The 13,433-nt window shown below is 36.5% G+C and overlaps 1 long non-coding RNA gene across 1 annotated transcript; it reads left to right on the top strand.

Moving 5' to 3' along the window:
• The first annotated feature begins 234 nt into the window (after positions 1 to 234).
• LOC107741942 (uncharacterized) lies at positions 235 to 9,851 on the top strand. Its single transcript, XR_001640256.1, has 3 exons — positions 235 to 350; positions 2,683 to 2,840; positions 8,932 to 9,851. It is a non-coding gene; the product is annotated as an uncharacterized LOC107741942 (long non-coding RNA).
• The last annotated feature ends 3,582 nt before the right edge of the window (positions 9,852 to 13,433 follow it).

The following is a 13,433-nucleotide window of genomic DNA, read 5'->3' as shown; positions in this document are numbered from 1 at the left end:
AAGTCGTTCTTTCACTTTCAGACATATTTGTCACTGACTGAATAGTTCGTTTCTGCATTTTGGGGAATTAAAAAAAAATAAAAAATCAATTTTTAACGCGGTATTTAAAGGTATTTATATTATAGAATATAGTGAATTCAAGGGTATGATCCTGACCCACACTCCTAATCAGTAGGTGGTGGTAATGCACCTAAAAGTTGTATGCCATCCGCCATTAAAACCCCAAGAAGAAGATGTTCGTGTCTGTTGTTAACGTGCAAACGAAAAAAGCGATCGTCTAGATTGTGAATGAACTGAATGATACCTCTCCATCTTGAAGGAGTATCTACTGATCCACGGAAAAAGAAAAGGTAGCAGTTATTCAATTCGTTAAGTTAGTCAATATTGTTCACAACAAGAGAGAAGGAGGGAGATAAATTATGAATACTTAAACACGACTCGTGATTATACAAATTAAATGAAATTTATGTAGGCTGGAAAAACACATGGTGCTATAAATACTATTTGGATTATCTTAGTGGCATGTATTTTAATAATACTCGTTTTGGTTGTGAAGGACTCATTGATAGAATGATTCAAATGACTCACACACTGTAACCAGTGGGGTGCGGTGGTGTTTTAAAATGAGGAGGCAGTTATAATAAATATTACATAAAAAAGAGAACAAATATAATTCTATTTTGTATTTTATTAATGTTATTTTTTATTTTATTTAATATTTTTAATACTAATTATACGTTTCATAGTGTTTTTATGCATTTTTATATTTATTCCAAAATAACTAAAGGCAGTAACAATTTACAATAAGGTTTCATTAGTTAACGTTAGTTAACTACTTTAGTTAACATGAACTAAGAATAAACGATAGCCTACTTCTACAGCATTTATTAATCTTAGTTAATATTAATTTCAACATTTACTAATGCTTTATTAAAATAAAAAATTGTGTTTGTTAACATTAGTTTATGCACTGTGGACTAACATGAACTAACAATGAACAACTGTATTTGTATGAACTAATGTGAACAAAGATGAATAAATACTGTAATAAATGTGCATTGTTTGTTCATGTTAGTTAACTCATTAAATGACACCTTATTGTAAAATGTTACCAATATTTTTTATTTGTGAACTTATGTTCAGCTGTTCTTTTTAATAGTCAACTTATTTCGGGTCATCGTCATAAAAGCTCTGTAAACACTGCCACAGACACGAAGATATATCTTTCATTTCATCACGCTGAATGCTCACTAAAAACAAGCAGTCATCAAGTTTTCAGACCATTTCAAGTTTTATTTTGACGTGACACAACGTAGTGGTATCTAAGTGGGAGAGTTGTTTACTTACTTTATAATTAGTCAATAACGCCATCATTTTCTTCATTCAGACCGAGAGCTCACATGAAAACAAGAGGCGGGATTTATCACACGAACCAATCACATCCAGCCTTAACCGATCGTGTCCAATTATAGCGCAATGGAGGCATTGACGCTTTGGAGTCTCTGTAGAAAGTCAATGGACCAAAGGGAGGCAAGCCTCCGCTGTAACTTTACCTGTGGGTGTCGCTTTTGGACAGTGTTACTTTATAAAAACGAGTGACTTTTAGACTTTTAATATCATATTTAGTCATATTTGCGCTGTTTTATTTTTGTAATATCGATTATTTTCTCATCCAACTTTTTGAGGAGACACTGCCTCCCTTGCCTCCTCGGAGGAAACACCCCTGACTGTAACACTAAAAGACAATTTCCTGTCACCACCTACTGGTCAAAGAAAAGAAGGGATCACTAAACGAATTAGAGAATGCATCCAAGTAGAACGGATTCGAAAGATTCGACTCACTGATTAATTAATGATGAAACCAACAGCCCAAACACAATGTTATACTGTAATATCTTTTAATATTTGTTCACAACTAGGTATTAATAACTATTTAGCAAATTATCTCTGGCTGTGAATCCAGTCTGATTTCCTCGTATTCAATATGTTTATTCATACTTCCAACTAATGTTCAAGAACGCTTCCCATGTGGCTCTGAGTTCTCACTTATAAAGTCCATGGGTATCAGACAGTCCTGCTGAGAGCTGTCTCTGAACGGAATCTTTTTTTAATGAAGGATTTACAGTCCGCTAAGGCTTGTTACTACTAAAGAGATCTTTCTTCTGTAACACACATATGCAGGTTTTTCACTAATTTATCCAAAAATCAGTAGTGCCAGAATGTAGAAATTGTGCCCTTGTACACAATTTATGGCAACAATATAATGTGTTGTGATAGTTAGCCATAAAACTGAAAAGGCAAAAGGGTTATTTTTGTGTTGTTTATCTTGGAGGGGCTAATTGAAGTGTCACAATTCATTATACAAGCTGTGTCCTCCACCCGTCCAGTGGCAAATGACAGTATCAATCTCCCTCTCTGTCTCCTCACATCACTATCCCAGCATGACTTTGCGTAGGAGTACAAGTCTGTCTATATTCAGAAAACTCTTCCTTTATCACTTTCATGGGTTGGATTCGCAGGGAATGCAAGAACCGCATTAAATACTTTGTTAGCTTGAATTCTCTGTTAGTCACTTAGGATAAAAGCATCTGTCAAATGCACAGATGTAAATGACAGTGTGTTGTGACGTCAAAAAAGGCCAGATGTTCAGATGAGTTTCAACATATTATATTATTCGTTTAGGTGCTGTTAGAAGCCGGAAAGAAGAAAATGCTGTGAAAGTCGCTCTTTGCAGAATGGCTGCACCCTTGGAGGATTGCTGTCTGAAATAACAAACTTTCAGCGACTGGTTGAGCCAACAAGTGTTCCAGACACTCATAGAAATGCCAATCCATCCAAAGGTAGGTTCCCCCAGGCTTCTTACCATCTTTTGTTCTTGAAGTGAAATAATATATTATCAACCTGGTTTCCTTCTCAAGCTTCATTTGTTATTGCCAAGCATATTGTGGTAATGCTGGATGTTTAAATGTCAAAGAAATCCAGTGCTATCCCACACGAATGAGGGGTATGAAATGTTATTGCTTTTCTCAGCTGCAGATAAATCAAAGGTGATGACATGTTAATCCGGGCTGATAGACTGATGACATGTCTTCCTGACAAATGGCTACTGTATGTTGAATTCACCCTTTTTTCTTTCTCTGTTCCACAGTCCTGTAATTGCCATTTAAAAGTTTTTAGGGTTAAATTGATGGATGTCAATCTTAACAGTGCGTTACGTCCTTCTATTGCACTTTAATTTATCCTGACATCAATCATTTACCCCTGCGTGCTTCATTACAGACAATCTCTAAGAGAGGGAGAGAGCGCTCTCGGTTTTGTCCTTCTTTTAGAACTGAGAATATCATATCCGGTTTTCTCTCCTGAGCAGCCGAACAAAGGTGCAAGATGCAAGATATTACGTCTTGCGTTCATGCAATAAACATCACTGCAACTCAGCTCTCCGCTGCAATATTTATCTTCCTTTGCAGACATGCAGCACAAACCAAGCAAAAACCCATCAACGTTAGCAACAAATGAACAACTGATCCGGCACCCATTTTGGAGATTCCCCTACATTATACTGTGAGAAAACTTAGGATGCAGGTCGATAGTTTCTAACTCATTCTGATATCATCACATCATTCACATGGTGCAGCTGATTGTTTTATTTTTCATCAGCAGCCAATGAGCTTGCTGCTCAACATTGAAATACTTGGCCTAGTGCTTGCTGTAGCAGTTGTAGCATGCTTCAGAAACCCTCCGCCTTACCCAGCTCCACCTGTATAGATCTGCTATTAGGTAATTTCATGTATGTTATATATGGGGGTTATTTTATATATGTTATATGTGCAGCAGCAGCAGTATTGCATGTCTCACAGGCACATGCATGTCTGTGGATGTATTGGCAGTAGCAAAGAGAGTCGTCATGACAGAAGTGAACAATGCTATCTACATTTTAAGCACCTGGCATGCAGTTTAGAAAGTTTCATACTGCAGTGATAAAGTTGAGTTCCAGGTAGTCATTTCGTTTTAGTTAACAATAATAACCCTGGTTGGACCACATTGATTTTCACTGCATGGACCAAAACATTTGATAGGAAGTCTGTGGTTTAAAACAACATAAGAGAGTAAGGCCCAATCCCAATTCTACCCCTTAGCCTTTCCCCTTTCCCCTACCCCTCCGTTTTGCGCGTTCACGTGAAGGGGTAGGGGTGTCTCGATTCTCTTTTGGTTGGAGGGGTAGGGGTAAGGGGAAGGGCCAGATAGCCCTTCAAACTAAGATTTTTCGGGACCACTCTTCAAACAAAGGGGTATGAATTATCTCCGCGTAAACCGGCTTCAGGGGCAACATGGCTTCCCGAGCGAACAAATGTATTGTAGGAGCTAGACGACGTATGAGATAGTAGTGGTGTCCCAATTCTTAGGGGAATATTTTCACCCCTACCCCTTGACACTCTGTTTCAAGGGACAAGGGGTAGGGGAAGCGGTATAAAATAGAATTGGGATTGGGCCTAAATGATAACAGAATTTTCCCTTGAATTATCCCTTCATGTACTGCTCAAACAGAAACCACTGAGTTTAGATTCCACTATACATAATGGCCTCCAGGGTTGGATATGTCAGTGTCAGAAATGCCAGTTTTCCCCTGCAAAAGTTATTCTGTAGATCAAACAGCAGAGCAGTGGGTTTGATTCCAAGGGAATACATGAAATGATGAAATTTGTACTTTGAAAAGTTGCTTTGAATTAAATTGTCTGCCAAATTCATGTATATAAAGGCATACAGATCACTAGCATTTGTCATGGGATGATTCCTATACCAGAAGAAACAGAAAGGTCATGCTTTTTGTTGTTGTTTTGCCACAGGACAGTGTGAAAAAGCACTAACCGTCGCTATTGTACAATGAGTTGTTTTTTGCAGCACTGTGCAAACCTTTGATCTACTTTGTTTGTCTTCCTTTACTAGCAATTAGACTCATTAGTCAGAATGTGTGTGATACAATCATGAATTAGGATGCTCATTAGTGGAATGAGCGCTGATGAGCAGGATCATTTTACTGATGTAAGGTGTGTAACGTCTCTTGTCTCCGTACTGATGACTGTTCTAGTGGGACATGGCATTGACTAATCTCTCTTTCTTAACTTTTTCTCTCTTGCTTGCTCTGAAACAGCAGAACACTTTAAAAAAAGTTTTGGAACATGGTAGACCATCTTGGACCAGCAACACACCATCTGCTCATAGCAACTCAAGGTGGTCAAGCTGGTTTTTGGAGTAGTAATGGCCAGCTAGAAACCATCTACCATGTTCCAAAACACAACCATCATCTTAAGCTGGATTTTCCAGCAGGAAATACACCCTCTGGTGTAACTTTTGGGCCTAATGATGGTGTATTATCACAGGATGTGTCATACCAAGCTTTGACAGTTCTCTCTCAGGCTGCAAAATAGACAACAATAAGGACTGACTTTCTTCCTGGGGTAATGGCAGCTCCCCTCCTGTCTCACCTGTGCTCCACTGAGAGAGAGTTCTGTGTTGCATGCTCCCCTATTGCTTCAGTGATGCTAAATTATTGCCAGAGAGAAAGAGAAACCCAGGCAGCGCTCACTGAACTCACAAATCCTTCATAATATTGTAATTATGGAAGCAGGAGGCGGACAACAAAGCAAACAACAAAGCTTAGAGAGAATGGAAAGGAAAGAGAGGTCGAAGGAGCAAGGCAAGTGAATTAACTGAAAACAATAAATATCTCCTAATCAAACCTCTTGATTGCATTTGTTTTTACCGTGCTGGCCTACAAATGCCTGCAAACGTACTTCTCTCTGACGGCTGTGTACTATTTGAGTTCTTTTTAGTATTTCTCAAGCAAATCCATTGCCCTATAAATGTTTGCCCGGGTTCTGAAGGCGTTACCATGGTTACTGCTGCTCTTGTAAGTTCTTAGACAGGAAGGAGGCTTGAGTTAAGCTGTCCATTCAAGGCTGACGACAGACTCAACACCACCTTGAGGATGAGGAAAATATTGCAGTGTTTTTGCCTACATTAGGGGTTTTCTAACTGAGCTTTCAGGACCCCCAGGAGGCCTGCAATGTGGTCAGTGGAAAAACAATAGTAAAATATAAAATTTAAATAAAAATAAAAATCCATAAATATATAAAAATATAATACTTAAAAAAACATACATAACAGTATAATAACAAACAAACAGCAATACATTTAAATAAATTCAAATGTGCATTAACGTTGTTACTATTTATGATACTTTCTAAAGGTCAGAAATAATTAAGGACAGTTTATTCTATTAGACGTAACTAATAAAATAGCTGTGATATAATAATTGATTTATTGTAAAATAATTGTAAAAACTGAATGATTGTAAATAAAACTAATTGTGATAGTTTCCTCTCAGGTTTATACAATATTTTACAGATATTATTTTTTTAATTTATAATATTTTATATATTTTAAAATATAAATACATTTATAATTTATAAAATAAAGAAAAATAGTTATACAAATATTTAATAAATTCTAAATGTATACATTTTACAGTATAAATCTTAGTCTTTAAATACATATTTATTTATAATATTGGGTGGTCTGTGGGAAAAATCACTGACCTAAATTTCCTCTACTGCTCCTCTTTAAACAAGCTGAGACCTATTGTTTTTTTTATCTTTTGGGATAAAAGAGCTTGATGTATATAAAAACATACTATAACTTTCCCTCCAGTCCAAAAATTGAAAAGAAAAAAAAAACTTTGACAATAGTCTACAAAAACGATTCATTCTGAACTTGTGCAAGATATCAGACAAATGTGTTATTGCTGCTATTAAAGGAAATACTCAATGTAGAGACCCAGAAATCACTTTGTTGCGTGCTGCTTATGAGTGCAGTGTGAAACAGCCGTACGATCCTCTCATCTTCTTTCTGTCTACTGTCTAATGACCCCTGGGTTAGCACATTCACCTCCATCTAAAGATGAACAAAAGTGTACTGACTGCAGAGTTGTTGTTCCCTTAATTCACGGCTGAACTGTGTACCGCTGTGCCGCATTCTCACCTATTGCACGTTTGGTCTATGGGGATGCCTTTTTGACCTCTCCCTCCTTTCAATTCCATGTGAGTGTCTTTTCTTAGCTCCATCTGTTGTACCTAGAAAAGTAAATAAAGACGCACTTTCATTTACGTTTCAACACATATGCACAGATTATTAGCTACTGTATTAAACCTAATGCTAATGAAGTAGGAAGCACTGAAGAGGCTATAGTTAATGAAAGGGTCTGCATGAGGTCCAGAACTTAAGGAGTTTAAAACAGTTGAACCTATTAAACAGATTATATGTCTGTCCCTTACAGCCATTTGCATTTTATTTGTGTACCATTAAATATGATGTCTACCTTGATTAAGGTCTATAAACTTACTCCAGCCTTAGTCTGAAATATCTGTAGATATAATGCAGTAGCACTGGACTGGGAGGATTGGTCTGTTGACTGACGTATCTGGTCTCCTGAATGATAATGTCGTGGATACCTGAGATCTGTCTAAAAATAAAAGGAGTTTCATAGCCTTGTGGATTTCTCCAGGGGAGGTGCCATTTGAAAAGTGCCCTGTAAAAGTTATGCTCACTATGACAGGCGTATATGCCTGGGGTGGTGGTGAAATTGACTTCAATATTGCTGTTAGTCAGTAAATAGAGCATTGCGAATATTGGCTGCCATTTTTACATTTTCAGAGATCATCTGAAACGATCATCTTATATAAGACAATATCCTCACGTTCTTGGAAGAGAAGGCTTCTTTAGGACAGTTTCAAAAATGCCAAATGTTTTATAAAACATCTAAAAATAAGATGCAATTATTTTTTCCTCACATGCACTTTATAATCTTATCATGTGTATTGAAATGTCTTTATTTGTTTATCTTTATTTCATCCTAAAAAGAATGTAAGAAATAATTCTCATAACCATAAAACAAAAAGTCTCATTTTCATTAAAAAATTATTTTATTGTATTTATACATCATAGTTGTACTGCCTTTAATTTATGCATTCATATGCATTGATTTATTTATTGCTTTATTTGAAATTTTGAAATTTTTTTTATTTGCTTTTTTTTTAATATATTGTATTTATAAAGTTAAAATTACCATATTTTATGCTAAATTAAATCTGTCTAAACTATCATTTTGGGTGAATTATACAGATATTGTCGCTATCCATAATGCATATTATTGTATTTTTGCTTTATATAGTGACACCTTTATATAATAGTATTTTATTTTATACTTTTATTTATTCTTTACTATAATAGAGAAATTATAATCTGGTGAGGGGAGAAAAAAACTACTTTTTCAGATGCTTTACGTAATGAATTTGAGAACAAATTTGAGAAAGTGTTATGGTCCTAAAATAGGTTAGTTTTCTTTGTGCAAAATGTTAATTTAGTTAATTTGGGAATGAATTGTGACCTGGACACTTTATTTACACCATATAATCTGCCCTCTCAGAATGAATGGCTTTTACTGTACATGAAGCCTGTGTTAACAGTGAGGATTTAACCACAATGTAACCTCACCATATAACTATTCATATATATGACACTGTACTTCTGGGATTCTGACATAACAAAAAACTGAAAGACTGAACAAATAACGCAGTTCAGCGTTTGGGATTTCTTTGCTGTCGCAAGAATGCAAACGAGTGAGGACTCCTAATGCACGAGAAGAAAATCCACTCTTGGTACTTAACGTCGACTGTTCTACATTATTTCTTGAGATTAAATAAACAATTTGCCACAAACAGACTGACAGGTCTGTGAGTTTCATCTCTCTGGAGTGGTGCACTGAAAAGGGAGTAATTTCATTTTGTGTGTAAATATCTGCTTGGTGTCGGCAAGTGTAGATTCACCAAAAGCTGTGCTGTCAGCCCAGACAAGCAATTACTGTTCTTTGTATAGTTTACAGGTGATGGACATGGAGCAGAGAACCTCAGACCAGACACGGCTTGCAAACGGATGAGGACAACCTGCGAGGATCAACGTGCACATCAAATTCAGAGTGTACTGTCAGGGAGATGAAGTGTGTTTGTCTGCATTTCCATACGAGCCGAGACTGCAATCGAGTTATACATACACGCAGGGAAGATATCTGTTCTGTCATGTTTAGGAGTGTGTGGAGTAGACCATCTCCTGTGGTGGAGTTGCTTTCACTTGTCAGCATGCTTGTTTAAGAACTCACCTGGCTAAAGGCTCAGATCATCTCCAGATTGAAGATTCTTTTGGGTCGATTCTTTCTGCATGCACATACCCAGCATGCTAGAGAAGGGAAATGAGGTGGAAGGAGATTAGCCCACCCATTGATCAGTGCTGCTCAGCTCTTCATCCTGAATTTTACTTGTATGCTGCCTGTACAAAAGGTCGTTTTGCATATCATGATGGCAAGATTCAGTGGCTGTGCACATGGTATTCTGTTCAGGTGATCGGGGATGTCAATTAAATGTTGCAAGTGATTCCTCTTAAAGAGACAGCCACAACAATGTTTGAATGAGTAAGCTGAATTCATTTTAAGTGTTAAAAGACCCTGTCCACATTCGAAATCGCATACTCTCTGAGTGAGTGCTATTTTAAATAAGTGATTACTTAGTGACTGTCAAAAAACTGTCTCCTATGTAGTATGAATGTTTGTGGTATGAATTAGGGGTGTGCGTGTGTCCTTATTCGGAAAGGTACGGAAAATGGCTTCAAAACAAATAAAGGATAACAAATAATTTTGCTGAATAATATTTGGCTGAGGCTGGCACATTCACTCCTCGTGTTCGCTGGATAACAGGTGAGCCAGAGGATCAGTGCGACATTATACATAAACTTTATGAATTAAATGAGCACAAATCAAACAACCGCTTTGTCATTGCTTCTCCGTGCATCTTTCAGAAATCAGAGCTTGGCAAGATTCAACTAAAATACTACATCATACACGTTCTACTGTTTGTGTATATTTAAAGGGGTCATATGATGCAATTTAAATTTTTCCTTTCTCTTTGGAGTGTTACAAGCTCTTGGTGCATAAAGAAGATCTGTAAAGTTGCAAAGACTAAAGTCTCAAATCCAAAGAGTGGCTAACTCTTAACTTTTATAAATAATATCACTTTGGATTTGAGACTTTAGTCTTTGCAACTTTACAGATCTTCTTTATGCACCAAGAGCTTGTAACACTCTAAAGAGAAAGGAAAAAATGAAATCGCATCATATGACCCCTTTAAACCTTGTACGATATGATACGAATGGAATAAGCACAGCGCTATCTCTGCACGTCTCAGTTTCTCAAAAACCAAACCAGCTGTCTGTCAAGAGTAGACTAATAATCAACTTGGATACATACAGGCCAACATTTTCTGCAAGGTCTACATGTTTGCTGCTTTATCTTTAGCTTTTTTGCTACATTTGTTTAGTGAAGTTCAAAAAAATACTAGCTTAAGAGTTCTGCGTAATGAAAATGTGCGCCTTGAATTAATTCAGTCGTGTTCAGATGATCACTAAACGTTTGTCATGAAATCTCTCTGCTTTTTATGATAAATTCATTTTTAGAAATGATTAATTTTAGAACACTGAATAGTCGAAACACAAATATTTTTCCGCATTTGTTTTTTTCCATACTTTTCCAGACTGCGCAGGAACCAGTGAGCCAAGGGAAAGATATTTTACATAAACCTATAAAATTACCAAGCAATAACCAGTGTGTGAAGTAAATGAGTGTAAACTCTATAAATGAAACCAGCGTAAATCAAATAGCAGTGTTGCAGTTGCCTTTTTCATTTCCTGGAAATGACAAATCAATTTCCATATTTGCAAACTGCATTGTAATGTTTTAATTAGAAGATATTTCGATATTTATTTATCGATAACGAAATGTCCCCAAGCTGGCACTCAAACTCGCGTCACCCGAAGCACAACCGCACTGCCTATACAAGGGTATCGGCTCAGACATATAAATAAATGTTATAATCATACAAAATAATTATTTTAGTTAAACACAGCATATTTGTTTAGTCATAACTCTGAAAAAAAGTAAGCCCCACCTACTTCCTGTTTTATCCGAATACAGATACAAATAATTTTGTGAATGGCCTCCCGTGGCCTCAGGGGATAGTTAAGTGTCCATTGGATGTGGAATAGTAGGTTATGTGGATATTTTTTGCATGCTGTTTTATGAATACTGTATATTTCAGACATGCTGTTCACATATTGCTTTTGCCTATAAATAGAATGCTATATAGTATACTATATAGTATAATGCTGCCAGTGTTTGACTGGGATGGGTAGCCTATTCATTTAATTTTAAGGCTGACTGCTCAAGGCCAAGCTTTTTTTTTTTTAAACGAGAGTTTTAAATGATTATTTAATAACATATGGCTGTTTTGCTACATGGAGTGTTTTTTTGTTTTTTTTTCATTAAAAGCATTATAAGCTAAGACCTGACTTGTGTGTGTGTGTGTGTGTGTGTGTGTGTGTGTGTGTGTGTGTCTGCGTGTGAGTGCGTGTGCGTGTGTAACTTACCACGTTAAAGCCAATTATTATTTTTCTTTTCTCTTTGTGTAGTGTTTTTGGTTAATGTTTTATGGCAGTTTTGTCTGTTATACACGTCAACTTGACTTGCCGTAACACTAAATTATTCAAACTGAGCTTCGCGTTAAATAGAACCAACCATTAAATATACTTCTACATAGTAGGTGAAAAACAGTAAGTGAAAAGAGTAGTATGTCAGAATTCACAGTATACATAAAACAGTAGGTCTGTGTCTAAAATCACATACTATCTAGGTACTTTTTTGAAGAAGTAATTACTTAGAGTTGGCTGCTTCTTCCACTTCAAGTTGTTGTTCTACACGACTGGTTACAAACTTTGTACTGCGGCCAAGAAAAACAAAACTTTTAAAACATAATGATAATTTCCCAAAAAGTTTTCCAAGCAGAAACACCCATGTAGATTTTTGTTATGTTCTAAGAAATCACATATTACTTACTAATGGCAATTTATTTTCAGTTCTTGTCACAGAGCGCTTTCTGATTGCTGTTTAATGAAATACTTTCACAAATCGTGTGCTGTGGGAAATATCCTGGTGCAGCGCCGGCGGAGCAAGAATCCTCGATAAGGTAATTGATAGATTGAGTGTCCCACCTCCCCTCCACTGAGCTGAAGAGTGCCACCCTCTTCTGTGCATAAAGGGGCATTATGGGTGAAGCTGGTAAAGGAGAACATTTTTTGTTTTGGGTTGTTCCATTAATGTAATTAATGAACTAATTATCGAGATGGGAAACGAGAGGTGAGGTGTGTGCATGCAAGTGGATGCGAGTGTGTGATTTGTAAACCAGAAATAGCATTGCACATAAACGGAGACAGCATAACAATGATGTGCAGACACCTTTGCTGTGTTCTGCTGTGATCTATAGCCGTCGCTGACGTAATGCAGTTTGAGTCGATAAATGCACCCACCATAATATTGTTACAGTATGCTGTCATATTGTCATACTTTTGCATCAGTCTATAACACTTGCGCAGGTCCTCAGGACCTTTCCGAGCGCTGGTCATCTAGGAGATTTATGTATAGGCTGAAATGAACACTCCAGGGAAATGGCTCCATAAATCCAATGAAACTTACATTTGTACCAACAGTAATCATACAAGCCCAAAACATTTTTATGGATCCCCTCTGACTCTGGTTTAACTTTTGCCCCTGGCGATGGGAAGGTTTGTAGGTACATGAAGTATGGTTCTCATAAAAATGTAGTTGGGAACGTATGAGCTTTATGAAGGAATAATTGAACATCTAGTTAAGAAAAAGACAAGAGCTCTGTTATTTGTTTACTAGGCCTTTAAATGGGGATGCTGGGGCTTGTAAGTGGGCAGTTACAGCACCGTCCTGGTTTGCATGTTGCGTAAAATGATGAGTATGTTACTGAAAATGGACCTGTGTTGTATTTCTATCATCTTTGACAGTCTGACATGTTTTGCTGTTATTTATTTATTTTGCAAGTATGAGAGAGATGTATTCTCACTTAAACTACAATCACAGGATGGCACTAGAAATGGAGGAATCAGTTCATATTTTTAAACCACTTTAACTTTGTTTCGTTTTAAAATTTATTAGAGTTGTCAAAAATTTTCACAGAAATTTATTTTTTCATGTATACTGAAAAAATATATATATTCGAGGTTGTAAATGTGTAGCGTCTGGACCAATCAGACACACCATTTTTCATTTGATTTAACAAATCAATTATTCATTAGATTAACAAACGTTCACAGACCCCTCACCCAATAAACATACTGGGTGCCCAGGAAATTAACGTTCTTAGAATTGACAGACAGTTGACCCTGAGAGGTCAAGTAAATATCTACAGCGGATCTAAATATTTATAATTAATTATAACTAGTTATGATTAATTATTCATATTTCCCCATGA

The sequence above is a fragment of the Sinocyclocheilus rhinocerous genome, unplaced genomic scaffold, assembly GCF_001515625.1.
Source record: "Sinocyclocheilus rhinocerous isolate Xijiao unplaced genomic scaffold, SAMN03320098_v1.1 scaffold226, whole genome shotgun sequence".
NCBI classification, from domain to species: domain Eukaryota; kingdom Metazoa; phylum Chordata; class Actinopteri; order Cypriniformes; family Cyprinidae; genus Sinocyclocheilus; species Sinocyclocheilus rhinocerous.
Note: the sequence above shows the minus strand (reverse complement) of the source record. Positions and strands in the feature narration are given on the sequence as shown.